This window comes from Protopterus annectens, chromosome 6.part0 (assembly GCF_019279795.1).
Source record: "Protopterus annectens isolate FY-2018-M chromosome 6.part0, PAN1.0, whole genome shotgun sequence".
NCBI classification, from domain to species: Eukaryota; Metazoa; Chordata; order Ceratodontiformes; family Protopteridae; genus Protopterus; species Protopterus annectens.
Genome location: NC_056737.1, coordinates 1,287,359,092 through 1,287,383,678, shown reverse-complemented (window position 1 = coordinate 1,287,383,678; position 24,587 = coordinate 1,287,359,092).

Below are 24,587 nucleotides of genomic sequence, written 5' to 3'. Positions count from 1 at the left end.
GAGAGCCATGTTTCTGTCTTAAGAGAAAGATTGTTATTTTTGTAGGTAAGTTAATGTATTTGATACACAGATGATAGTGGCATCATCTGCATATTTGATTAGAGTGCCTTCACAGGAGGATGTATGCAAGTTATTGATGAAGACATTAAATAGTAATGGGCCAAGAATGGATCCTTGAGGAACAACTATTGGGGGGGGGGGGGTGATATGATATGGGGAGATAGAGCCCTGCCATTTTACTACTTGCTGCCAGTCAGCTAGGTAGCTAGAAAACCACTGAAATGAGGAGGAGGATAGACCAGTGCTGGAAAGTTCTTTAAGGAGTTTAGGGTGAGATATCATGTGAAATGCTTTTGACAATTCTAGAAACACTGTAGATACTGGTTTGCCAGTGTCACGGGCTTTGTTGACAAAGAGTCCATTAAAGATAATAAGGCTGTTGAGGTACTGTGTGCAGGTTTAAAGCCATGTTGAGTGTGGGAAAGTAGGTTGTGTGTAACATGGTGGAGAAGTTGTAGGTGAACACATTGTTCTAGAATCATGGGGGGGGGAGCAAGATTACAGTAGGATGAAAGTTTGTGATGTTAGTGGAGTTGCCTCCCTGATGTAAAGGGATAATGTGTGATGTTTTCCATAGGTTATGGACATGTGATTTAGCTTTGGATCTATTAGGTTGCTAACAGGGAATGCTACTTGCCTCTGTGGCAAGCTTTAGGTATTCTCGTGGGAGGTTGTCTGCAGAGGTTGAGCAAGGTTTCAGTTTTTGTAGTATTTATTTATTTTTATTATTATTTTTAGATAAAGGGATGGGCTGAAAAGTAAGCTTGGAGATGTGTTTTTTTTTTGTTTGGTTATGAGTGAGGGGTTGGTTGTGTGTGTGTAATGTGTGAGGTGTGTAGAGGTTAGCATTGGGGGTATTAGTAGAAGTAATGAGTAGGGGTGAATGAGTTGGGCTTACATTTAAGCTGATCAAAGCTTCTTTTTTTCTTTCTAGAAAAGCTCTGTGTGCTGCTGGTCTATTAAGAAAAGACAATGTTTTGTCTGCAAAACTGAATATACATCTCATCCAAAGTTGAACAAATATCTGTTCTCATTTTGAAACTAAATTGATACAGGGATGATGAGGTGCACATCCTTTCCTGGCCATTCTATTATTGTTTGTTTCCAGAGTCTTCTTTGTTGAGTCTGATTTTGATTCTGTAATGGGACAGCACTTGACATCTTGTATAGGCTGCAGATTACTATTTTACTTGTTTGCATGTTGTCTAGTATGTAATCTCATGCAGTATATTTAACCTGTTAGATTATTTTGATAAAATCCTCTACTAGCGCATGTCAACAATGTTTCACACAGACTTTGGAAAGCATTTTTTTGGCTTTGATTTCTTTGCTTTTATTTGTTTTTCTCCCTGGTGCCTTCTGGAATACTTTCTGATAATCTTTGAAGTAACTCTTTAGAATGTGAATGTTACACCTGGGACTTGTCTTTCTATATGCAAGTGTTTGTGAGTGTGAGTCCATGTGCATTTATGTACACAAAAACACACAAAGATATATATATACATATATATATATCCGAGTATGTCAGTAAACCTTTAGACTTTAAAAGTATCGCACCTGGTACTCCAATTATTTATTTTTATATGAAGGTGCTTGCATGTATACAAGTTTTAAGAAGCACTGGAGGCCCGTGCTTGTTAAAAAAAATAGCAGAAAGAAACAATAAAACAAGTGGCACACTTGGCTTAATGTATTGTGCATACAATTAGGCGTTGTAGTCCATATAATTAATCCACTAACAACCCCTATACCTTCAGGCTGTTAAAATGCTAAATCACAACTGTAGACATGTCAGCAGAGTTTATCTCACACCACATCCACAGGAAGGGAGCCCTGTGGATAATAAGACTGTTCCTCCAAGATGTTCTGCTTATGTTATGATGCTAACTTCTAGTTTTGTAGCAAGTGCTACTAATTTCATCAGTATTTCTGAGGCAGATAAGATCTAGCGAACCTGTTCTTTTATAGTCTGATAAGCAACAGATCTCCATGAAAGGGTCTGTGTGAGAGAGAAAACAAGCGAAAGACTTTTTAATCTGCCTGATATCTAAGGAAGACTGCTGCGTTGATCCTTTTGGTTACTCTACATTGTCTAAGGAAGACTGCTGCATTGATCCTTTTGTTACTCTACATTGTCTAAGGAAGACTGCTGCATTGATCCTTTTGTTACTCTACATTGTCTAAGGAAGACTGCTGCGTTGATCCTTTTGTTACTCTACATTGTCTAAGGAAGACTGCTGCGTTGATCCTTTTGTTACTCTACATTGTCTAAGGAAGACTGCTGCGTTGATCCTTTTGGTTACTCTACATTGTCTAAGGAAGACTGCTGCGTTCATCCTTTTGTTACTCTACATTGTCTAAGGAAGACTGCTGCGTTGATCCTTTTGTTACTCTACATTGTCTAAGGAAGACTGCTGCGTTGATCCTTTTGTTACTCTACATTGTCTAAGGAAGACTGCTGCGTTGATCCTTTTGTTACTCTACATTGTCTAAGGAAGACTGCTGCGTTGATCCTTTTGTTACTCTACATTGTCTAAGGAAGACTGCTGTGTTGATCCTTTTGGTTGCTCTACATTGTCTAAGGAAGACCACTGCATTGATCCTTTTGTTACTCTACATTGTCTAAGGAAGACTGCTGCGTTGATCCTTTTGTTACTCTACATTGTCTAAGGAAGACTGCTGCGTTGATCCTTTTGGTTACTCTACATTGTCTAAGGAAGACTGCTGCGTTGATCCTTTTGTTACTCTACATTGTCTAAGGAAGACTGCTGCGTTGATCCTTTTGTTACTCTACATTGTCTAAGGAAGACTGCTGCGTTGATCCTTTTGGTTACTCTACATTGTCTAAGGAAGACCACTGCATTGATCCTTTGGTTACTCTACATTGTCTAAGGAAGACTGCTGCGTTGATCCTTTTGTTACTCTACATTGTCTAAGGAAGACTGCTGCGTTGATCCTTTTGTTACTCTACATTGTCTAAGGAAGACTGCTGCGTTGATCCTTTTGGTTACTCTACATTGTCTAAGGAAGACCACTGCATTGATCCTTTTGTTACTCTACATTGTCTAAGGAAGACTGCTGCGTTGATCCTTTTGGTTACTCTACATTGTCTAAGGAAGACCACTGCATTGATCCTTTTGTTACTCTACATTGTCTAAGGAAGACCACTGCATTGATCCTTTTGGTTACTCTACATTGTCTAAGGAAGACCACTGCATTGATCCTTTTAGTTACTCTACATTGTCTAAGGAAGACTGCTGCATTGATCCTTTTGTTACTCTACATTGTCTTAGGAAGACTGCTGCGTTGATCCTTTTGTTACTCTACATTGTCTAAGGAAGACTGCTGCGTTGATCCTTTTGGTTACTCTACATTGTCTAAGGAAGACTGCTGCGTTGATCCTTTTGGTTACTCTACATTGTCTAAGGAAGACCACTGCATTGATCCTTTTGTTACTCTACATTGTCTAAGGAAGACCACTGCATTGATCCTTTTGGTTACTCTACATTGTCTAAGGAAGACCACTGCATTGATCCTTTTGTTACTCTACATTGTCTAAGGAAGACTGCTTCGTTGATCCTTTTGTTACTCTACATTGTCTAAGGAAGACTGCTGCGTTGATCCTTTTGGTTACTCTACATTGTCTAAGGAAGACCACTGCATTGATCCTTTGTTACTCTACATTGTCTAAGGAGGACCACTGCATTGATCCTTTTGGTTACTCTACATTGTCTAAGGAAGACTGCTGCGTTGATCCTTTTGTTACTCTACATTGCTCCTTCAAGCTTTTTTTTGTTTTTCATTCTTCTCTTTTCTCCTGCTTTTGTATCTCGACTGCTTAATTCCCTACTGCCAACTAGTTTTCCGTCTTCCTGCACTATAAACTAAACTGTTGATTCTACCATTTGCATTTCTAATCCTCTGTGTACTTGCCCCAAGTAGACAAAATAACAATGTTTTATGTTTATTTTGACAACATAAACGTGCCTACCTTTTCTGCTGTTAAAAAAAAAAAATGTAAGGTTTGTAACAAATTTGCGCTGTGCTTCATTTGACCGTCAATATATTTAATGTTTATATATTTGTACTTTTTTATCGTATTACTGTCTTAAGTTCTTGGACTTTTTCCTCCCTGGGCCACCGCTAGAAATGGGCACGTAGTCCCAGTTGGACTTTCCCGGTAAACAAAAGCAAATAAACAAACATTGAGGTTTTTCAGGGTGGAATGCATCTTTAGTAAGTTATGAGTCAAGTAAAGCTTTACATTCCATGACTGACCTGTTAAAATGGGAATATATGTTACTATTTTGATTGTGAGAATATGCCTTTGATAATTAACTGGGCAGTGAAAAAATCCTAGCTATAACTGATATTTTATAAATAAAATTGCAGTTAATTTTTAACACCAGTATTCAGATCGCTAACAAATGTATCAGTCTTAAGAAGGATTCAGTTTATGTGATAATCATTGGAAAACTTGTTTCCCATATATGAATGCATTACTTTTTTCCCATTAAGTCTAAGGTTTAAATAATCTTTGAGATGATCAGTGATGGCATCCAGTTTGCAATATGGTCAGCCACAAACCTGAAACATCTATTTTTTCATCAGAGATGGATAAAGGGACCCAGCATTGAACCTCGAGATGGACACACTGCTACTGATTAGTGCACTAGATGGGAAGGTAGCACCAGCTCTCATACTGTGGGTAGAGAGGCACTCAGCAATCCACCTAGTTATATTGGGGTTAGTATTTAAACTGGTAAGTTTATCAGTAGTGTCAAGATGGGAAATTGTAATGGAAGCTTTGGTAAGGGCTTGGTGCATGACACAGAAAGACTGACAACTATCAGTGGCATCAATAGCACCCTTAAAAATTCAACCAAACTAAATAAGCAAGAGGTCACCTAATTTTATAGTTAGACACATTTAGCAGCTGGCGTTCTTAACCATACTGACCAAAATAGAGTATATATGTTACCAGCTTCATTGTTGGAGATTAACCAAGATCTGCTACATGATTTTTCAGATAATGTCAGTAAGATTAATGAGATAATTTCCAGTCTGGTTACAACACAGGACTTGTGTGCAGGCACGATGACTGCTGTTCTCCAAAGCTCAGGTACATAGCAGGTAGAGATTCATGTGATTAAAATGCTTAAGGAAGGAGTTCAGCAATAACATATTTTGTGTTAACAAAATGGCAGCCTAGCCCCATGGCACTGTTGTTTTTAGATATGGTAGTAGTTTCTAGAGTATGGGTCCATAGTGATAATGGAAGGAGCGGTGTTGAGATTCAGGGAACTGGGGTGTGAAGGAGGGGAATAGTGTCCTAAATTTGTCAGTCAGAATATTTGTTATGGCTTTGGTACCAGAAGAGATAGTGCTGTTCATTTTGAGTTTAGTGTAATATTGAGCATCTCCTCTAATATTTCTAATAATTGAAAAATCTTAGTGGTTATTAACCTTCATAGAGTTGTTGCCTTCAGTTCTTATTCAGCCTTACTTTTCCCAGTGATGCATTTAACATCCTTACAGAACTGTTGATTGATGGTGGAAATTGTTATGTAAACCATATAATTTTCTCCTCCTGTTATAATAAAGCTTTTCTGAAACTTCCACCATATGTGGTTTATCCCTGAATTTCCCATGACATTTTTGCCTAATAGTTTTGTTTTATCTGTGCATTGATTCAGGATGCTGTAAAAATCATGGTAAAAATTGGTGGCCTTGCATTGCTTTTGAAATTCTTAAGGCCCGCAAACAGGGATATAATGTTGGCTTTATTGTAAACTCTGAATATAGTTGAATTTGCTGACAATTTAGTACTAATTTCGACAGAAAAGGTGAGTCTTGTCAGATTTGCCCAAAGAGCTAATAAATTTAGTCATTGTCCAGGCAAAGGCAGAATTCATAAGGATAGGTTCAAGTATATTTCTGTCTAGGGGGAACTTGGGGGTAATTTGACCTACAGAGTTGTTAGTGTTAAAGCCAGGAAATTCTGATGTATTTATTGCTAGTTGTGTAGGACTCCCAGTTGAAAGTCACCTAGTATTGGGATATTGAGATCAATAGACTCCATACTTTTCATGGTATGTACTGTGGTCCACATGTGATATTGAAAGGGACATATAATGGGAAATAATGTGGTAATTAACTTTGTAAAATGTGACTTAAATATTAAAATGATCAAAGTCAGAATCTTGAAGCATTTGGCACAGGTTAATATTTGAGCAAATAAAAACAGATGACTCCTTTGCCACCCCCAATGATGTGGAAGACATGAGTGCTGTGCACCCTGTTATAGAAGGAATGTTAAAAGGACATGAAACCGAGCTTCTGTAGTAGCACATGTATAATTAAGCTCAGGCATTAGGAAGACCTCCATATCAGGCAATGTATTCAGACTCCTAGCAGTGAGCACAGCCACCTTAATGCAGGCTGGATGGCTGGATTAGAATTTAGTAGGTTGAAATATATAAATATCTAACAATGTAGCAAAGGAATTTTCTAAAAAAGCAAAATGGAGGCAGAAAAGGTATTAAGTGATATGCAGGGGGGAGAAGTCCATCTCTGCTACAGCAGGCATGCATGTTAGTGAGGCAAATTGAATACCCCTGGAGTAACACCAGTTAATAAGACCGTTTTTGAAATCAGTTATTTTTCTTTGATACTGTGGTTTCGTTCTTGGAGAAGGCAAGATGCTGTTCAAGACAAGAGTGTTACCTGCCTCGGACACTTGCATATGGAGTTCAGCTGTATCTCTGTGCACCTTGCCAGGATAGAAGCTCTAGGGTCAATTCACCCTGATGTGGGTAACAATAAGAGTATACTCATAGTTGGAGTGAGGGGACCAAAGCCCTCTGGTTACATCCCAAATCTTTCACCAGCGAGACAGCTGAACTTGACCCCCAATCCCTGTACAATCAGATAACTGGAGTTATCAGTGTACCTAATTAAAATTTCTCTGACAGTAAAATCATTGTCATATAACTTGTATCTACTCTGAACCAATGTTTTCATATTCTGTCTAATTTGATATAATTTTTTAAACTGTATTTGTTTTCTGGATTATTTTTAATGACTGTATAATTATTAATAAAATGTTTTGCAATACTTTGGAGATTTTCTACCTGGGCCTCAACTGAAAATGAGCTCATACTCATTTGGACTTTTTCAGTAAACAAATGTCAAATAAAATATTACCAGGTGTGGATACAGCCTCAGACGTCATTATACTAGTAGGTATGGAGGCAGGGTCACCTAACTTAATTGTGGGCAAAGGTACAAATTATGCTTTAAGACTGAGAATGCATGGTGTGGCTGAGCTTTGTTCAGAAACAGTTCATAGGTTGATACTAAGCTATCTGCAGTGGCGGCTGGTGACTTCAAATCAAAGGGGGGCTGCAGGAAATAGCTGAATGGGTGGGGTCAATGGGAAGGGGTGCAGCCAACTAGAAAGGGGAGGAGCTATTCTCAAAACTGCAAAAACTAACTTTAATTAAACATGCTGCCCCGGGTGCCAAACCCTCATTATGAGAGTCCAATCAAGACAAATGAAGTGTAAAAGAATAAAAATATTTCAATGCATTGACTGCATGACAGCTTACTTAATATCTAGATGGAAACAAAAAGGTTGTGAGGCATGAAAAAATAAATTACTTTTTAAATACATTACTGGAATGCCAGTCAAAATCAAGTATAAGAAAAACAAGCAGTACTCAACTCAAACTGATTCTCCTTGCACTGCAGTTCTAATTATAATTTATATTCAGCTTTATTAAAGTACCAAGTAACATGCTGGAAGTAGCAATCTGTGATGCCCCCACTTGTAAAAATGTTTCTTACCCAAAAAAGACCTGCTGCTTGACAACTATCTACTTGTTTCATGGGGAAAACATGATCAAAGTAAAAATGAAAAGCAAACAAGAAACAAGCTCAAGATACGTTGCCTAAAGGATTACTGTACAGGTTATGGACCACACATGAATGGTATTCTGTTTAGTTTATGGGTAAAGCCCTCAGAGATCACTGGAAGTCTCCAACAAGGGTAGTGAGCTTCTTAAAATAATGTAATCCTGTCCTTTATTACAAATACTGTCATATGCATTTCAATACGCAACACTTATACATCTAGTTAAGTATTCTCTGCATGGCGACAACAGAAAGGCTTTAATGTTGGCAATTACAGTATGCTTATTAAAGCTTACTTGCATGTTATGATCTCAGACAAGCTTACCTGATGGTCATTAAAGCATTGCTACTTAAAACACAGAGCAACAGGCACTTTGAGTAATAAGCATAAATCAACAGTACAAAAATATGACAGAAACTAGAGCATTCTGCAAAATCAAGAACAGATGAAAAACCGCTGTAGTACTTGTGTCTACCTTGGATGGGGGGATACCCTGCACATTTACACTGCTTAACTGCTCCTTGCCTTGCTTGGACACATCCAGAGTCACTACATAGGAGAGTGGGGTGCAACAAGTATGTCACAATTTGAAATGTCTGGCTGATGGTGATGGCCCTGACACATTTGTCATACATCTCACCCTCAGAGCAAGAAATCTGGGCAAAGCCATACATAGAAGTGGGACTAAGGTCCAAAAATAAGGACAATTTTTAAATATTGCTCTTATAAACTTAGAAAGATAATAGAATAGTAGGTCTTGCATTAGTATGAATTTTCTGAAGGATATGAAATCTGAAACTCAAATGTCTGTCATTATTTTTTAACTTCAGTCTTTAATGATTTACCACTAATTTGCCAAAAAAAACACAATTTTATGAAAAATGGACCAAAAATGTGATGCAAAAATATAAAATAGCCACACAATACAGTTGGGAACCTGTCAAAGAAGGGACACTTTTTTAATATTAGTTCTGCTAACTTGAGCAGCTGACAAAATAAAAGAATCTACATGCAGTTCTGAAATAAAAGTAATCTATAACTCTGATTATTACAGTTATTTCTTAATTGTAAACCCTCCATGTTTTCTTCCCCTAATAATCTCTCTGCAAAATAGCAATTTTGGAAGAGCAACATTTTGAGCCAAATTCGGGGACAGTTGAGAGGTTTGGCTATGCCTAATTCTATAAAGCAATTTATTTGCATGTACCTCTCAACCTGTTAATGCAATAAATCTGGACAAGGCCAAATATATTGGGGGAACATATAAACAGTACTAAAAATTGTTCTTGTATAAACTGAGACAGTTGATAGAATAACAGGTCTTACTTTAGCATGCATTTTTCTGAAGGTTATGAAGTCTGAAACTCAGTGTGTCATTATTTAGTGACTTAATTCCTAAATGATTTTCCAGAAAACCACAAATTTTATGAAGAACAAACCAAAAATAAGAAGCAAAAATCTATTCATTCTGTGAAAATCTGGACAGTTGGGAGGTATAGTTCAGCTGGGGCTGTCTTTGAGTTTGCCACCCTTCCCCCTCACAAAATCATGGTCAAATGGAGCCCTTCCCCCTGCAGCCATTCCAATGATCCATTACTTGGCTATTTCACTCCATTTACCATAAACGCTAATGTGCATACTGCTTTACTTCTATGATGATTTGGATTTCATTTGAAAGTTTTATTTTGCATTTTACAGCACAAACACTAAGACATCTGCTAAACAAAGCAATGCAGTCTCGCAATGAAAACAGGCTTAGCATTAAAAACGTCTCTGCCCTTGAAACTCACATTCAATGAAACAGCATTGAAACCCACATTCAAAGCAAATACATTTTGCCAGTGGCAGATAAAGATGAACTTTGGGCTGTTTTCAAATCATAGGCCCCTTGCACATGAAACATACATGTGCTCTTTGATACACCTTCCTGATTGTACTAAATTATATTCCTTGTACAATACAGTACAGTTGTTAGATGGCATTTTAAATTTATTGTTTTGAACATTTTTCCAGTAAACAATGAAACAAAATGCATGCACCAATGACAAAACTACCCAATTCAGAACATTTCCATCATAAAAGTCTACTCAACCTTCTACAGTCCACCAGTATCCATAAATATGCACAATCTCTGAAGTAGTAAAAGTCATCTAAATAATTCTACATTAAAGAAATCTGTAACATGAAGAGGTTGCTGCTAGAAAACAACTTTATATGTCATTGTTTATTCATCTACAAATAAAGTGCCTGTTGCCCTTGAGGAGTAAATTGCCTATGTTGCATGCATTAAAAAAAATAAGCTAGTAATAATCGCAATAGGGACTGTGTGGCAAACTGATAACAGGTTCATAGTTACTACTCTAGGTATCTTTGTCAAAAAGGACTACAGCATCTACCCACTTTACAACACAGTACAGTATCAGCAATGCATCTGTCTATTGTGGGAGTAGAACACACAGCCTTCTGCATCAAAAGCAAGTACACTACCTGCTGTGCTATTAACAATGCAAGCAGACTCAGAATAAGCAGCACAAAGTTTTGTTCCCCTGCAGCTCTCAGCTTGTAAAATCTATGCGACACGCAGTTGTATCTCTGAACTTTGCAGCACAAGAAATCTGGAAAAAGCCGAAATTTATTGTGGGGGGGGGGGGCCCAAAAACCAGGGACATATTTTAAACATTGCTTGTATAATGTTGGAAAGTTGCTAGAATCAAATGCTGTGTTACCACCATACATTTCACTGCCACGTCTTTAACCCAGAGGACCCTGTGCAAAACAGTCAGAGAAACATACCACTATGCCAAATCAGCTGTTTTGTGAAAGAGAGGAAGACTAACTTAAATGGCTACCATTTAGTGAATTCAGTTCTCAACATAGCTGTCAACCTCTTGGCACAAAACACCTGAACAAAGCCAATAATGGGGGGAATACAGCCCCCAAACATATTCAGTGAATTCAGTTCTCAGTATAGCTCTCAACCTCTTAGCACAAAACATGTGGACAAAGCCAGTAATGGGGGGGAATACAGCCCTCAAACATTCAATGAATTCAGTTATCGCCATAGATAACTCTCAACCTTAGCACAAAATACCTGGACAAAGCCAATAATGGGGGAATACAGTCCCAAAAATAGGGACAAATTTCATATATCCATGTTATAAACTTGACAACTGCTAGAACATTTTTGTGTTACCATGTACTTTTTGAAGAATATGAAGTCTGAAATTCAAATGCCTGTTATTTTTAAACATTTAACCAGGAAACTAGTCTGACTTGGAACAAAAGACAATTTTCAGCAGAGCAGGGAGAAATGCCAGACACATCTTTGTAAGATGGGAGGACATGCAGACACCACACAGAAGGCACCCCAGCCAAGAATCAAACCAGAGAACCTGTAGCTGTTAGGCAGCAATGCTACCAGTGCACCACTGCACTACAGACTTTGCAAGGAAAAATGTAGATACACCACAGATTTTATGAGGAACAAAACAAATAGGAGGCAAAAATCTGCAAATCATTTTAGAAATGGTGGTGGATAGGAAATCCAAGGTACAGGATTCAAGCCTGAGCATCTCTACCCACCACCATTTGTTCTCTCTAGCCACCAGTATATAGTAACTGTGGCATTTTACACACACACACACACACACACACACACACACACACACACACACACACACACACACACACACACACACACACACACTCCCTTTGTCCAGCAAATGTCCTAGTTACGAAGCCTTCACCTACCTGTTCACTCCAGCCAACGACCGCCGTTTCACGAACGAAGCAAGTCCACAATCCAGAGAGCGACCAAACACCTACCTGAAGCAGTAATCCACGAATGAAGCCAAACCCGCTCAATGAATGTCCCACAAGAGCAGCCGCAGCTCACCCCTCATTGGTTCTGCCTGCAGCCGAAGCAGTCCGGAGCTCCTCTTCTGTGCGGTCATAACCGCACAGATTCTTGGATATCTCACAGCAATGATTGCTGGGTACCTCTTTGGCTCTATCCGGACTGCTGATAAAGACAGTCTGAGTTCTACTAATGCCTCTGCGCATGCGCAGAGGAGTCGGGACACTCGAGTTTTTTTTTCATTTTTGTTTTCCAGTTTTAAAGATTTTTCTTTTGTAAGTTCTAGGTGGGAGGGCTGCAGTCCAGCAGCCCGATAGCATGAGCTGCCCCTGGCTATCTGCCCTAGGGCATTTATAAGCCTAGCCAGAGTGTGTTTAGCTTTCGCTACCCTTTTAGATTAGTTGACTGTGCCTCTGTATAGTAGGTCACAGAAGGTAGCCCTTTAAAAGGTTAGTTTACTGTACCTCTGTCAAGCAGGGACACAGAAGAGATCCCAGGGGTAAACTTATGATCTCCCATCCACTCATCAAGACTTCTCTTGAAGAGGGTCAGTGAGGGGCTCTGCCTAACATGGATTGGAATTTTGTTCCAGAGTGAGGGGAGCCTCTGGGATATGAATATGTCCCTCCAGCATGTCCTATTTATTTCTGTGCTGAGGTTCAAGTCCCTGGAGCATGTAGCTCTAAGGGATTTGGATTTCCGGAGGTGAAGCATGTCCATTAATTCTGGGTTGGACATGGCTTTTTACATCAGACACAGATCGCCTCTGAGTAGGCGGTACGCAACTGAGTAGAGCTGGAATTTCTTTAGCCGAACTGCATAGGGCATCTGTTTGAGCCCCTTGATCCTCTTGGTGAAGTACTTTTGGGGTCTTTCCAGTTGCTGCAGGTGTCGAGTAAGGTGCATCCCAAATGGGGCATTGTATTAAATTATGGGCCTGATAAGTGATTAGAGGGGCACAATGACCTCTCTTGATCTAGATGTGAATCCTTTCATGATAAGGTGGGCTATATAGAAGGTCTTTCTAACCACTTTGGCAATGTGATTGTCAAAGGAGAGATTGCTATCTACTTGGGTCCCCAAGTCCCTAATTACTTCTTCCGTACTTAATGGATTACCACCTATGTGGTAATTTGTTGGCACTTTGTTTTTCCCAAAGGGGATGACTCTGCACTTTTTGGCATTTAGCTTTAGGCCATGGCTCTGGTACCAGTTATCCGTCTCTGTGAGACCCTTTTGGAGGATGCTTGTGTCCGCCGGAGAGTCGATTACAGCACCCAGTTTGCAGTCATCTGCGAACTTGGTCAGCCATAGTCCACCCGTGTTAGCCTGTACCTCGGAAAAATATATACCGAACAAGAGAGGTCCCAGAACTGAGCCTTGTGAGACGCCACTTGTAACTGGTTTAGAGTCTGACATGGCACCTGCTATTCTGACCATGTGGGTTCTATCCCTGAGCCAGTTTGCAACCCATCTTGTGACATAGGGGTTGATATTTAAGCTGGTGAGCTTATTTATGATGCCAGAGTGGGGTATTGTATCGAAGGCTTTTGTGAGGTCCAGGTAGGCTGTGTGGACTACCTTCCCTTCATCTATGGCTTTGGTAACTGTTTCAAAGAAGTCGACCAGGTTCAAGAGGCAAGATCTGACCTTGACAAAGCTGAATTGGGTAGATCCAGTGTCTGGAGGTTCCCAATGTCTTTGTTTATGATTTCCATGATGATACGCTCCATAGCTTTGCAGACCAGGCTAGTCAGGCTTACAGGGCGATAGTTTCCTGGGTTTGTTGTGGCACCACCTTTGTGGAGTGGGACCACTGTTGCTGTATGCCATTCCTTGGGTACATATCCTGTAGTAAGGCTGAGATTGAACAGTGACTTTATATGAGGGTTTAGTTCTTCTTGGAGCTTGTGTAAGATGCAGCCCGGGACACCGTCTGGTCCCATTGATGCTGTGTTTTTTTGCCTTGGAGAGGGCAGCTCTCACCTGTGCATCTGTGATTTCAGGAAGGCTACACTCTGTTGGGATAGACATTTGCTCTTTTGGGAGGGGAGGGGGGAGAAGTTTGCACTGAACCTTTCTGCCAGGATGTTGGCAATGTCTGTGGGTTCAGTGTATTTTTTGTCATTTTGCACTAACTCAGAGCATATCTGGGATTTGCTTCCCAGGTTTCTCACATAACTAAAGAAGGCCTTGTGATTATCTTTAGTGTCTTGTGCAATTTTTCTTTCGAAGCTGGCCTTCGATGATTTCATGAGGGATCGTAGTTTCTTGCTAGTACTGATCAGAGACGCCTTCCCTTTTTGGGATTTTGCTCTATCATGTAGTAGCTTTCTCCTTCTGTTGTATAGCTTATTTATGGCTGGGGTCCACCAGACAGGTCTCCTGCCTTTGGAGGAGTGAGTCTTGATTTTATTTGGGATAGCATGCTCCATGCATTCCTGTAGGTGTCCATAGAATGCTTTTGTAAAGGTTTCTGCATTTTGGGCCGTATTTTCTACTGGCCCGGGGGCTTTGAAGGATTCCACCTCGGTTTTGAAAGTGTGAAGTTTGCTTTTGAGAAGTTCTTCACTGTGGTTTCCTTGGCTAGGGGTGGGGACGGAATATGGATGTCCAGTGAGATTAGTTTATGGTCTGATCTTACCAATGAGGGGTATACCTCTGGTGTGGAACATAGAGACCCCATGTTGGTGATGACCAGATCCAATATGTTTTCCCCTCTTGTGGGAGTGGTGACCAGTTGTTCCATAGCATTTGAGTTTATAAATTCTAGGAACTGTTGGGCGAGGGTGTTTTGGCTTGAGTAGTGTGTTTGGAGAGACCTTCATATTCTCCAGTGTTCTCAGGAAAGCCAAGTGAGGTTCCTGTGCTTGGGAAGGTGGTTTGTAGCAGGCTACAAACTGAAAGGCAGTTTTGCCCACTGTTAGTTGCACATGGATGGTCTCCGATGCTTCGTGCAGTGCCACTAACCTGGAGGTGTGGGTATCTTTGATAAATATGGATACTCCCCCTCCCTTTGTGGTTCGGTCCGAGTTTTGGGGCCGGAAAGCATGGTATGAAGTATAACCTGTTAGTGCTGAGGTGCTCTCGGGAGCCTTGAAGCAGGTTTCTGTTACTGCACAGACATCAATATTCTCTATACTGAGGAGAGTCTCGAGTGCATGCATCTTGAGGTTTAGACTGGCGTTGAGCAGCATTAACCTTAGTATTTTTTTCTTTGTGTTGTCTATGGAGGTGGGTTTGTCTTTTGAGCCTTGCCTAAAAAATGCACTATGGGGGAGGCAAGAGCCTTTGCCAGTATTCAAAAACCCAGGGGTGACAGGTGCAAGCCGTCCCTAGTGAAGCAACGTGGCTTGTCGAGCATGTCATCCCAGGCTGACAGACACTGGATCCCCTTTGAATGACACCAATACTTTAGCCAATTGTTAAAATTGATCATTTTGTCTTTATACTGTGGCATCATTCTTGGTGAGGGTAAGATGCTACTCAAGGTCAGGGTCATACCGGCCTGGGCTACATGATCGAAGAGCTCCTCTATGTCTTTTTTCATGTAGCCCAGGGAGGTACGTCTCAGGTCATTCACACCAGCATGGACAATGACGGAGTCATATTTGTACTTGCTTTGGAGTGACCTGAGTGCTTGTGTTATGTGCTGGATCCTGGCACCCGACAGGCAGCTTACAGTGACCTTCTCCTTGTTCAGCCTGGTGAGTGGGATGTCAGTGTGTCTGACAATAGAGTCACCTATTACAAGTGTATTAGGTGTGTTGTTTAGCCTTAAGGGCTGTAGCTGTGTGGCACACTGACTTTGTGAGCTATGTGCTATGTGTGTATTGTTTCATGTTAGGGGTTGCTTGGATGTCTGCTTTGGAGGTCTCTGCTGCTTAGGCAGACTTTTATTTAGAGCCTCTGAGTATGTTTTTGTGTGTTTGTGTTTGGTTTGCTGATGCAATAGGTCTATGTGAGACTGGATTTGTGGTGTGTGTGGTTACCTTGTCCTCCTGACAGGCTGTGCCAGTACTGGGTTGAGAGAGCTTAGCCTCCAGTTTGGCTATATAGTTGCATCTCTCACATATATTTGAGCTTGTTGGGAGGAGGAGAGGGTGGTCTGTATACATAAGGCAGTTGTAACATTGCCTCAAGATTCCCATATTCACCAGCTGGACTGGAGAGTAAACCCGAAACTGACCTTTGGACATGCCTGAATAATATAGGGAACTACTTATTGACTGATTAGAAAGAACCAATAGGGAGCAATTGCTTAGAAGGAGTATAAGAGGATGTAGTGCTTAAGTTTATTAGTGTTTACCTATGAGATTAATTGTACGAGCAAGTGCAGGGCTTTAGAATGAAAATAGAGTGCTTATTTTGAGATTTAGAGCAATTCTAAGGAAAAAAGTGAAGAGCAGACTTTGTGGAGCCGGGAATAGTTTAAACCTGTTTAAGCGGCTTTGTCCGACGCTGCTCTGTGCGCAAGACCACACAAAAACAGAGTTGCAGGGTTTTAAGAGAGAGAGAGATCAAGGAGTTTGGGATTGACCCAAAATGGCCAATAAAACTACAGCTTCTAGGCAGTAACCACTCCTACAGGGAAAGGCAGGCTGCTCAGTGTTAACCACTGCCACTGGTGAACACAGAGATTTCCCTTTAGCCCAAGCAAGCACTGGCCTCCAAGAAACTTACAAACAGTTCAGAACAGCAAATATGTAACTGAACTTTCTTAAATTTCAGAAAGTGGGAAATAAGCAAGATTTTTTTTTTTTTTGTTTTAGTTTAAAGGTAGCAGAGATACACATGTAGCAAAATAGTCAGAACAGTGCAATAAATGACCCAACACTTGAGTGCTAGGCCAGAGTCAGGTAAAGTGCAATTTTAAGAAAACTGATTTTAAATTAAGTGCAACACAGGAAATGCAGTAAACAGGCTCTATATGTGTTCTAAATACTGTTTCTAATACAGATATCAACTTTAGCAAGCCGGAAAATGCCCAAAAGTAGGCGGCAAAGCAGCAATTTTAAACTAAAAATCAGAAGAAAATACTTAAAATCTCAAAAGGTGGCTCCTTTCTTCTCTCAGCGTTTTCTCCCCTTGGTAGGTGCTTCAGCAACAACTATCAAGCCTGGAAAGATGCCAACACCATGAGGCAGCAGGGTTTTAAGAGAGAGAGAGATCAAGGAGTTTGGAATTGACCCAAAATGGCCATGTGGCAGCTTATTAACAATCTCACTACGAAAGTAGTTATAATTGTTAAGTAGTTGCAATGTAGTATCAAGCTGCTTACTAACATTAGTATGTGAGATTCTGGACTCTGAATTTAACAGTTTACCCCTCTCACAATTAGCATCAGTAAATAATGGAACTAAGTGATTGGCAGTGAGCATGAAGCAGTTACTACACTGCCTCAGAGGTGCTAAAGCAAGCAGGCTGCTAGTAGAAAGAAACAGAGAAAACTTAAAACCCATGATGACAGAGGTGAACTAACAACATTTAAATAGAGGCCTCAACTATCCTACAATTGAATATATCAAATCATGATTTTTCATTTTAACTTGAAGTACCTCAGGAAAAGTAGCAAGAAATGCAGAAAACCATAGTCACATCCAATAATTCCAAGTCACTAGGGTAAAACTAACCATCTAATCATCAGTAAGGTAAAACTAACCTGTCTCACGGTGGTATAACCCCAGCTCAAGTTCCCTATTAGTGGGTAAGCAATCCATCGCCTGGTGAATTCTGCTACACAATGATAGAAAGAGCCAACATCAAAGGATCATAAAGCGATGTCGCTATGAAGGCTTGGCCGCCACAAGCCAGTTATCCTTGTGGTAACTTTTCTGACCCCTGCTTAAAACCCAGAAAGCCAGAAGGATTATAAGGCCCCACTTTCACGGTCTGTATTCATACTGAAAATCAAGATCAAGTGAGCTTTTGCCCTTCTGCTCCACCGGAGTTTTCTGTCCTCCCTGAGCTCACCTTAGGACACGTGCATTGGGGCTCCCCCCCCCCCGCCTCACTGGGTAAGTAAAAAAATGATAAATACAGAGCACCTTGGAGCACGAAACACAACAGGTGTGATCCACAGATGTAGCAAGTTTATTATACCAACAAAATTTGTTTAGCATAGCAGGACTCTAACAAGTTCAGAATGCCACAGCTCGGTACGGTAAAAAGTGCTGATCTGCACTGCTGAGCTCATTATTTGAGACATACCTGCCTAAAGAGGAAATGTACCAATCAACAAAATGGGAACAGTAGAATGACAGTTACTTAAAAAAAAATCCTGACAAAAAGGAGCCACTTCAGGTAGCAGGGTAGAACCATTTTTGCTTGCACGAGGAATAGCAACCACAACCATCAGTCCTCAAATCATCAACAGCGAACTTCAAGTTACTCATATCCTGTCTGGTCCAAACCAATGTAAACCAAGGCAGGTAAGAAAATACATTTAGCTCAGAAGGTCCAAACCCAGGTGAAGTACGTGTAATGTATAAAGAAAGTCCCGTTAGTGCAGCAGGACACCATGAAGCTCAGAACACTCTAGCTCAGCACTATAAAATGCTGGCCCATGCAGCTAAGCTCCTTGTATGCTGGGCAGACATCCACATAAAGGGGAAAGCTTCAGTCACCAACACTGGAAAATACACAAACAATAAGAAAACATTTAAGACAAATGGTCAGTTCAGGCAGGCAGGGACAGAACCACACCACCAGTCACACAGAGCAGCAGCTGCAACCACCAGGCTTAAAAACCTGTTCAGTCAACCTCCAGTTACTCACCTTCTGTCTGGTCCAAACACAAACGGAACTAGAACAGATGACAATAATATCAAAAATTAAGTCACTTTAGCTTCAGGTTTGCAGTGAAGCTCCTGTTCAGAGCTTTCAGTGTTATTTTCTATAATATTTAGTCGAAGTTCAGATATTGTCAAATTATAAAATGATGGGCTAAAAATGATCACCTAATAATTTCTGACATCCTCATTTATTATTACCCTTTTTCCCCTTTCATGCTCCTAAATTAATTTGTTTTTGTGGGTATAGTCATATCTGATAGACTAGAACAACATTAGCACATGTTTCCCAAATCTTAAGGAGTATGTGATTTACTACAAGCTATATACTTGTACTTGGTATTGTTGTGCCCCTGATTAAATTAACTGAAGTTTAGAAGTTGTATGAAAGACACCAGTTATAACCAGATCCAGACCGTTGGATTATAATCTTTAACTACTGTTATATAATTAACCAGCGTCTCACAATTTGTACTATGGGTGTTCTGTCTTTTGCAGCTATTGCAGTTTCACTGTATGAATCTAACAGTAGTAATTACCGAAGAGCCTGTTAAAAAAAGCAGCTTGCAGTCAATATAGATTAGGTTGCTTTATGTTTTAATTACTGGTTTGTGAAAGAGACCCTCAATTTTACCATCAAAGGAAATGCTGCAATTTACCTTGCCCTTGTCTTTGTATTTTATACAGCAGTATGTTGTGTAGTCACATAGTTCAGAATTAGATGAAATTTGCATTGCTTTCTGGGTATTCAGAAATCTTACAGAATAGCCAGTTGGCTTTCACTGCTATGCAAACAAACCTTTTTTTTTTTTCTGTTACTATGTTTGAGGCATTCATTCACTGATTTATTCATTGGCATTAACTGTTTAGATATCAGTTATTTACAATGACCCATTTACACTAAGGATAAATGGGTGTGTTGTAGAATAAGAAATGCATTTAAAACCCATTCCTCTAAATGATTTTCAGTTACCACATTTAATCAAAACCCAGTGCTATCTGATAAGTTCTGGTTATGACAGTTTTGAAGTATAAAATATGAGCAGGGAGTAAAGGCTAAGCCCTCATTTCCACTGTGACCACAAGTAGGTGGATTTGTGTGTTTTTGGTGGGGAGCAGCAGAGTTTGCAAATATCAACAGTTTGTCTTTTACAGCAGTGCTTTTACAGAGGACCTTTACCTATACCCACACTTTCAAAGTCCACTTAAAACATGTATGTATTAACTACTGCAGTGTGGAAGATGTTGTTTTGAGGGTTATGTACAGAGGAATCAGAAATGCAAACTCTGTTACTTGTTGTGTCTTACGGCTTTTCCCGGTTAGGGGTCGCCACAGTGGAACTCAGGTCTGCTAATGATTGGCAGTTGATTTTTACGTGCCGATTTGCCTGCCCTGATGCACAACCTTCAATGAAGGTACGCCCATTCACGCATGTCTCCATGCAGAAGACGCTCTAGCTTAGAATCGAACAGGACAACGTCTAACTGTGAGGTGACAACTCTACCACAGCACCACCACGGAAATTGATTTTTACAGTTTTGTAGAATGGAACAGGCATCTGTTTAGGGAGTATCATTGCCAAGCAAAGCCAGAAAAGTGGTGAAAGGTAATGAAAGCACAGTCTGTTGTGTTGACAAGGCTGATTTCTAGCACAGACAGACATAGGTTCATAGGTGTGTACTAGGCTAATGGCCCTGGAGCCTTTACAAGCCTAGCCCAAAATATTTTCCCTGATACTGTGCCACCCGATGTTGATTCACAGTGCCTCTATCCAGAAGGGCAACTGGAGTGATCCCTGGGGTGAACTATGTTACCCATCCATTTGTCGAGATTTCTCTTGAAGAGGGCCAAGAGGGACATGTTTGTGTAGCATCAGTTTATTATTAAAACACACATTTAGGGTACTGCATACACTTCTAAGTTCTACCCGTGAAATAGGCATCAGTCCTGGTAGAAGTTTTGTAGAGGGCATTTGAAATGATTTATTCACAGAGGATTGAATGTATGCGGGAGGAACTGAAAGTCACAAGATATGATGTCCTGAAAGTGTCCCAAAGAAAGTGGAGTTAGCTGAAAGGTCATCTAAGGAAGGAGCTTAAATGAATCCAAGGAGAATGCTGTAAATGAACAGTGGGAATGAGGTGGCAGTGTCATGATTGATTTTGGATATAAATAAAAAGGCATTTTTGATTGAGAGGATAGTGATTTGCAGGAATGCATTTGCTGGAATAACTAGCATTTGGAACATATCCATGGGACAGGCAAAATAATAAGATAATGGATGTAAATGTTCAGCCGCATGTAAAGTGGGAGGAAAAGGTGATCACTATTTGTACTATCACAGCTCAGTAAAATACAGCAGTTTGTTTCTCTTGAACTTTAAATCAAAAAAGCAGTGACTGGTGTTACAAAAAGAAAGCACTTAACATTTTTTTATTACATTATTGTAAAGTTTTGATGGAATCATTTTTTTGCTATTTATTTCACCTGGCTTGTTAGAGTGGTTAACTGTTCACCTGTCTCCGCATTGGTTTCATGGTATTTTAAAGTTGGGTTCTGTTGAACTTTTAGTTAATTCATACTATATATTTTTCTGTTCCATCTTATAGTAGGCAATGAATTCAAAGAACCTACAGATAAATCACGTTTCATGATTGTCCTTACTGCCTTCCCCTGGCAGTACTCTTTCTTGATATAACTTGTGAAACAGTTATCCAACAGTCATATATTGTGTTGTCATGATAGCGGTGGTAGAACTAAGAAAAATAGCTGAAACTGCATGCAAAAAATTATTTTTTTTCAATGATCACATCCAGGGATGTTACATATTTAATAACTGTAATTTTGCATGCAAATTATCGCAAAGTAGTTAGATGTATTTGGGATGCAGTGCTACACTGTTGTTGAAACATCAGATAGCTAAAATTTAAAGCTCCCTTTGTGTTAGAACTGGCAGAGTTTTTGTACAGCAAAGCCTGTGCAGAAGCATTGCTTTTTTCTGTCATACATGATGATATTGTGAACTGGTTGTCATAAATATCAGTGCGTCTATATCACGTTATCGAAATTTTACTACATTGAATCAATAAAGGTCGAACTTTATTGATTGAAGTTGCAAAATTTCAAATAACGTAAAAAAAAAAAAAATCACTACAAAAAAAAACCTAACTAGCATAAGCAGGGGGGAAAGCCCCCTTGAACCCCCAACATGGGGGGCTGTGCCACCCACACCCCCCTACTTAAATATACTAACTCTGAGACCGCACTACATTGGGGGAAATGGAAATCTCCCCCTTATGGAGGTTTTCATTTACCTGCGCGATGTTCTGGACTTTTGACTTTGTTGTGCCGACAATATCGTATTCGATATTGTCTGCTTACGACAATGTGAACTAGACCCATATCAATAACTAGATGCCACCACCACCAGCAGCAGCAGATGTTTGCCTCTCATTGAGATGTTTACCTGTTTAGATGCGTACTTGTTATGGTTAGTGCATTTGCTACACCCATTTCACTATCCTCAAAAAAAAAAAAAAAAAAAAATGACCAGAAGAAAGACTGGACCCTTTCATTGAGAGGTTTGTAGCAAATAGTCTGTTTCCTTGGTGGATACTAGTTTCTCTTTCTGTAATATCACTGTGAACTTGTTTTTCCCTTCTCACAAGCTTCTGTGATCTGTGGCTGACTTTATGGACAGTATTAGCAATAAAGTCATTCCTAAATTAGAAGTATATTTTGTGGATTAAAGTTGGAGCCGAAGATACTAAAGGTATCAACGTCATTAATTATGGGTCATCTCTGTCACAGTCAGTACTTTTACTCTGTGGAACATGAAAGGAGCATGGCCATTCCACATATGTTTTGTATATTAATTCAAATAAAAATCCCCCAAACCTAACTCCTAAATGTTTAAAACAAATGTCCTTTCCATAGATGTGGTATTCTATCATCAGCTTATTCTAAGGAAATGTCTGACAATAAAGCTTTTCCTTTTCCTTTTTTACAGTTTAGTAACCTGAAAGGATATAGAATAAAGTCCTGAATTATAGTAAACAATCCCTCAATGTTTTCTTCTGGGTTGGTCAAATAAGTGTTGCATCTGTAAATAAAGCAGTCCTCATGTCTCCATTATTTAGCCTTTAATCCCCTTAGACATGAATTTATAAGTAGCAAAAGTCTCCATATAAAATGCAAAGAAGATAAGAGAGAGGAGGACAATCCTGCCTTGTACCCCTCGACGATACAAAGCGTTATCTAGTTCACAGTGACTCTTCGCCATATTTTCTGAGCCCTCATATTTTAACAAAAAGAGATTCACAAAGTTTTCAGTAAACACACACTTAAAAGAAGGACCAGCTTTAAATAAGAATTCTCAAGGATATCAAATTATTTTTCTGCAACCAAACTTCTCCCGATTACCATTGCTGGATGTATGTCCTTCCCCTACCAAGCCACACGGATACAGGCTGACCATTGCTTGAATATAACTTTGCTGATTATTTAGCTGACAGTGACTTAAGGTCTTTTTAATCAGAATTAATTACATAGCTTGGTCTGTAGGAGAACAACAGTTTTATGTACAATACTGAAGTCGCATTTATTCACACTGTGTCAGTTCCAGGCTATGGAATGTCCACATCCATCTGAAAGATAATTGTATAATCTGTCAACACACAGACTAATCAGATCCATGTCAGTTTAACTGAGTTAAAATTTAGTTATACATGTTATACCAGTGTTTGTAAACTAATAAAACAATTGAAAAGGCACAGGTAGAGACCCAACGGCAATGTGTATTATGGTGTGGATACGAAGGTTATATACTTAGTTTTCCAGTTTTTAATGGCATTCTGTAATATGGGGCAGATACAGTGGTTGTGTGCTTTGTTTACCAGTTTTTAAAAATAATAATTTCTCCATCACTTTCATCTTGCAGATAGCACAGAAGTGTAAGGATATGAACTGTAAACAGACTACTTCCTGTGATCCAGGGTTTGATTCCCTCAGCATTCATTTGCCTGCTGTGTAACCTTGAGCAAGTCACTTAACCAGATAGTGTTTGGGGAAACTGGGGTAGGTTCCTCAGTGGTCTCCTGAACCACAAGCCTAGAAACTACCTATGAGCCTGTATTCTAGTTGATGTCACCCTACTAAAGTAATACAACTCCAGTGACATGTTAGGTGACAGATCACATGTTGTTACTCTGGGTTTACTTTTGTTTGGAGACACCTTATGTAAATGAGGATGTTTAATGTTTTGATTATAACTAGCAGATGTAGTTAAGCTGATCTGAATTTTAGTATAGGCTGTGTAATTTAAGTATGTTGAAGATTTTGGGAGCCTTGTCTTGCAGTAACAATAATTCTTGAAGCATTTTTGCAAGACACAGTTATCAGGTTAATAGCTGTTTATTTTATATTTATTTGTCAAGTGGATAAACCCACTACACACACATGCTTCTTTTCAGGGGTAGGCAAGAAGCACTCTTGAATTAAATTAATTGCCTAGAATCACACCGTAGGCAAAGAGAAACTAAGGGAATCAAACCCAAGGCTGCAGAGTGAAACTTAGCTTGTAACCTTAATGAGTAACTAACTGCCAAACAATATCCTAAATATGGTACTTTTCTGTTGCTTCCAGAACAAGGAATTGTAAGACCCATATTACCTACTGATTGACACCCAGTTGTGAGAACATTTGCTCTAGATGATGGTCACTGTTGAAGTGACACACTGACACCTTGTGGGGAACTAACTGTATTATTCAATTGAAAGCCTAACCTGAAATAATGCAACAAGGACAGTTTCACACCAATGAAATTATTAGTTTTAGGTGCTTTTTCTCAATATTGCCTTTCTGTGGTGTTTGTTGCGGGTCTATATTAGAACATCGAAGTGCCAAAACTTCGAATGTTCTAATATTGAACCCTATTCAGCGAACACTTACAACATCAAACATAC